Source organism: Capra hircus, chromosome 8 (assembly GCF_001704415.2).
Source record: "Capra hircus breed San Clemente chromosome 8, ASM170441v1, whole genome shotgun sequence".
Lineage (NCBI taxonomy): Eukaryota > Metazoa > Chordata > Mammalia > Artiodactyla > Bovidae > Capra > Capra hircus.
Window position 1 is genome coordinate 23,100,581 of NC_030815.1, and position 5,568 is coordinate 23,106,148.

At 43.2% G+C, this 5,568-nt stretch overlaps 1 pseudogene; it reads right to left on the reverse strand.

Moving 5' to 3' along the window:
• Window positions 2,595–3,064, reverse strand: LOC108636594 (annotated as a pseudogene).

Here is a 5,568-nt window from a genome sequence, read left to right on the forward strand (position 1 = left end):
CAACGAGATCTTTCTCATTGATATTAATATTCATGCACTTGAGAATTCCAGAAGTAAACACATGAGAAAGAAATTATTCTTTGTGAGAAAGAAGTTGAATATACATAAGAAACACATTGAATTTATAATTAAATTTTTAAATGCTTGAGCTAAATTTCAAATGGTATGAAACAATGAGTAAAAAATATAACATTATATAGCAATGTGAACAGAAACACTGGAGCACTGAAGTTTCCCCTCAATGCTGTGCTTGAGCTAAGTCGCTTCAGTTGTGTCTGACTCTTTGGGACTCTATGGACCATAGGCTGCCAGGCTCTTCTGTCCATGGGATTCTCCAGGCAAGAATACTGGAGTGGGTTGCCATGCCCTCCTCCAGGGGATCATTTTGACCCAGGCATCAAACTGGTGTCTCCTCTTGTCTCCTGAATTGGCAGGCAAGTTCTCTACCATTAGCAAGACCTGGGAAGTCTCTAAAAAAGTCTACTAGTCTATAAAAAACCATACATAAAGTAGTAAAGAGGAGAATTGAAAATATGATTATGAGGAGGAAATTAGTGATTAACACTCTTGGGCCCTTAACCTAGAATAGAAATATAACTTGTTTCAAATATCTATAAACCATCCATGAGAATTATCACACATTGACTTCACATAAAATCTCCATAATTCCTCCAGGGGAAAAATATTTGTATAATTGTGTGCCCAGATCACAATGCCTGCAATTAATTTTAATATTATTTTAAAGCACCATTTCAAGATGTAACATCATCCTGATAAATTATGTCGTCAAAATTAAACCATAAAATTAGAAATTTTGTAACTCACGGATATTGAATCACTACTCTTCAAATTTTCAGAAGCAAAGATACACACTGAGATGAATTCATATCCTGGAAATGTGAATTGAAAATAGATTGGCCTCATTCATTAAAGTCAACAAGAATATTCGTATACATTAATAGAAATAGTATAAGAAAATCTGTCAAATGCCCACTTCTGAGTGACCGTGATTTGACTGTCATTCTCTAGAGTAAAGCTTGGTTTTATCAAGACAGTGGTAGTTTAGCTCGTAACTCAAATAACCATCATCCAAGGGCTTCTCCTGAGAACAGTCACCACGTGTGCAACGGATGTGCTTGCCACACAACATGTCAACAAGACTACAACGGAGAGGATTTTTCAAATGTGTACTCCAAAGTGAAGATTTCATAAAATTCATCATCTTGCTGTTTCACTAGGGATCTTCTTACGGGAAACTGTCCTTTTTTCAAACTTCAAGTATATTATACATAAGAACAGGACAATCACTAGGCACTGAGGTGCCCCTGCTTTGACCCACACCACAGCACTGGAGTCTCACCCAGCGCTGCATCTGTGCCACCAGGTGAAGTTGTTCCCGTGGTGAAAAACACAGATAAGATCTTGATATCACTCTAATAATTATTGTACCTCATGAATCCCTGTAGAGTGTCCTGGGGATCTGCAGGGGCCCGCAGACCACACTTTGCGAACTGCTGGTTTCAGGAATTTCCCTGCATCTGCTTTGGTCCCAGTGGCTCTGTAGCTTTAAATTCACAAGTAATTTCCTTGGTTCCTAAGATAAAATCTGACATCATTCAAAAGTCTATCGCTGGGCCCTTTTCCATGTCTCCAGGGCCATGCCATGCTATCCCCTGCAGGCATCAGTACAGTCTACTGACTCCAGTCTTGTTCACGCCTTTAAAAGCACCAGAGCCATTCCTGCTGCAGGGACGCTCTACGTGCTGTGCTTGGTTGTGTATTATTGTTTTCTTATTTTGCTCTTCATGAGTTACTTGACAAATTCATGCTCATTCTTCAAGTCTCATACTTCGGATTACTTCCCTGGGGAGACGGCTGCTGCTCCTGCTGCTGCTAAGTCGCTTAAAGGTGGTCTAAATGAGCTTCCCAGGATACCCACTGCCATCAGCATCTGATACTTCTTCTGTGTAGCCCAGGGCCCAGATGTAAACACCTAATTATCTTATGCCCACTTCTTTCACGGCAGTGTCCTTGCTCCAGTGTGAGCTCTGTGCGGTCGGGGCCTCTGCCTCTCACACTCGAGACTCTCTGCACAAGGCCCGCAGATAAAGGAAGGAGCGGCTCAGCACCTTCTCTCTGTCGCTTCACAGCATTCGGGCTCTGGGAAGAGACCCAAAAGGGAGAGGAGGAAACGTGTCTTCAGATAATGTCATGAGTAAATAAAAGGCACATTTTATTAAAGAAAATTATATATTCTTATGGAGTAAATTGGAGAAGGAAATGACAACCCACTCCAGTATTCCTGCCTAGAGAATCCTGTGGACAGAGGAGCCTGCTGGGCTGCTGTCCACAGGGTCTCATAGAGTCGGACACGACTGAACGACTTAGCATGCATAGCACGCATGCATGTAATAAACAGAACATAGAAATGCAAGCACCATGAAAATAAATAACAATATAAATCAATGAGTTACACTCATACAAAAACATGTTATTCCATAAGATTCAGCCACAGGGCATCAGATATATTTCCTCTAATTCTAAAAGCAGCTGGTATTGATATTCTCAACATTAATGCCAATATCAATTGTCACTCAAACTCTTTCATCGCTGAGGCAGAAATCAGAGTTTTGGAAATGACTGAACCTTGAAGTGTCTGAGCTAGGACATGAGTCACTGAGGATCAGGTTCCTTCTAACTTCCTGAGTTTTCTTAGGAACTTGTTGACACAGAAAGCAACTCATGATTTCCACTCTGACAGTTTCCCAGGCGCAGTCACTGTATTCCTTCTCTTGCAGGTAGACATGGATGCCCTGGAAGTACCTCTTCAGGTCCAGTGTGAAGTTGTCCTTCCCAGGGCAGAGTCTTCCTCTCCCATCACCTGCCCCAGGCAGGCGTCCAGGTGGTCCAGCTGCTGATGGAGTCCAGTGCGGAGCTGCTCCAGGAGGGTGGTGTCCCAAGCAGCAGAGGAGCGCTTTGTGTGGAAGAGGTTGAAGCTCTGCTGGAGCATCTCGTGGAGCACAGAGATGGCCTGGGCCTCCTGGAGCTGGCCGCCATCCACCATCTTTTCATACTGAACATTTCTTGGTGACCTGGAAAAGCCACAATTGTATGAATATTTGTCCCTTCTCTGACTTTGATCAGACTCTTCTCCCAGAAAAAACTAAGGAGGTGAGAAAAGCATAATATATGTCTGTGTAGCTATCAACCACAGTGGCATGCATGATTTGATGTCCCCCACCTAGGCACTCATGGCAAAAATTAGCACTTTTATTGATTTCATTACAAAGAGCAGAAAAAGAAAGGAAAGGGAAAAATGTGGAAAAACCCAGAAAATGAAAGTTTCTCGACTCACTCTTTAAGAGCCACCCATCACCCCAAGCCCTCAGAACTTGCCTAGACCTCCCCTGCAGGCGGTCCTGCAAGCCCCCAGCATCCCAATGTCCCTCCAATCTCTGTGCTGTGGGCCCTGGTGATGTTCTGCTCCAGCCCCACGTGCTCCCTGGGCTGTGAGCTGCCTGCCAGCCACGGCAATCTGGAAAGCTTCATACATTGGAGTCAGATGGAGATTGTTTTCCATAAAGACTTCAGTCCCTAAGTGCTGGCAGGGTCACCTCCTAGAGTCGGTCCTTCTCAGAAATCAGTGCCTTTAGAGGAGAGACTGCTACAAGTGTATGCAGGTGTCTTATAATGGAAGCGAGAGTCTTTCTCTGAATAAGGGGCCAAGAAGTCAATATTATTGGTCAAAACACATAAACCTTGCACATGCATACTGCCAGCTGTCCATGATAACAATGGTACATTAATCTATATTCAAGACCATATAAGTCCCTATACGTTCTCACACATTGACCAAAACAGGATCTTATCATCCTTTTTAGTTTTTGCCAATCTGACTGGTGACACAGAGCATCTAGCAGCAATCATTAGTTTTCCTTTTCCTAATTGATGGTGGTTGTCATCAGTCATACTCCAGCCTTCTCGTCCATCTCTTGGAATCGGTTCGGAGAACTCTGAAAGAAAAGCAATCTGCAGGCAGGGAGAATTGTACTGAAAACAACTGGAGTCCCAGCATCCCAGAGTAGAGGTGAGAAGAGCTGTGGAGCTGAGACTTTCATTTTAAGACCAGTATGCTAGAGGAGGTGACAGCCTTTCTCTGTCATATCCACTGGAAATGCAGGTTTCTTCTGTGAATTTCTGATCCATAGGCAATGAACCCTCTGCTCTTGCATTGTCACTTTACCCAGGTAAGTTCAGTTCAGTTGAGTTCAGTCGCTCAGTCGTGTCTGAGTCTCTGCGACCCCATGAATAGCAGCACGCCAGGCCTCCCTGTCCATCACCAAATCCCAGAGTTCACACACACTCACTTCCATCGAGTCATTGATGTCATCTAGCCATCTCATCCTCTGTCATCCCCTTCTCCTCCTGCCCCCAATCCCTCCCAGCATCAGAGTCTTTTTCAATGAGTCACCCTTTCACATGAGGTGGCCAAAGTACTGGAGTTTCACTTTAGCATCTTACCTTCCAAAGAAATCCCAGGGCTGATCTCCTTCAGAATGGACTGGTTGGATCTCCTTGCAGTCCAAGGGACTCTCAAGAGTCTTCTCCAATACCACAGTTCAAAAGCATCAATTTTTTGGTGCTCAGCCTTCTTCACAGTCCAACTTTCACATCCATACATGACCACAGGAAAAACCATAGCCTTGACTAGATGGACCTTAGTCGGCAAAGTAATGTCTCCGCTTTTGAATATGCTATCTAGGTTGGTCATAACTTTCCTTCCAAGGAGTAAGTGTCTTTTAATTTCATAGTTGCAGTCACCATCTGCAGTGATTTTGGAGCCCCCAAAAATAACGTCTGACACTGTTTCTACTGTTTCCCCATCTATTTCCCATGAAGTGATGGGACTGGAAGCCATGATCTTCGTTTTCTGAATATTGAGCTTTAAGCCAACTTTTTCACTCTCCTCTTTCAATTTCATCAAGAGGCTTTTTAGTTTCTCTTCACTTTCTGCCATAAGGGTGCTGTCATGCATACCTGAGGTTATTGATATTTCTCCTGGCAATCTTGATTCCAGCTTGTGTTTCTTCCAGTCCAGCGTTTCTCATGATGAAACTCTGCATATAAGTTAAATAAGAAGGGTGACAATATACATAGAGCCTTGATGTACTCCTTTTCCTATTTGGAACCAGTCTCTTGTTCCATGTCCAGTTCTAACTGTTGCTTCCTGACCTGCATACAGATTTCTCAAGAGGCAGGTCAGGTGGTCTGGTATTCCAATCTCTCTCAGAATTTTCCACAGTTTATTGTGATCCATGCAGTCAAAGGCTTTGGCATAGTCAATAAAACAGAAATAAATGTTTTTCTGGAATTCTCTTGCTTTTTCGATGATCCAGTGGATGTTGGCAATTTGATGTCTGGTTCCTCTGCCTTTTCTAAAACCAGCTTGAACATCAGGAAGTTCACAGTTCACATATTGTTGAAGCCTGGATTGGAGAATTTTGAGTATTACTTTACTAGCGTGTGAGATGAGTAAAACTGTTTGGTAGTTTGAACATTCTTTGGCAT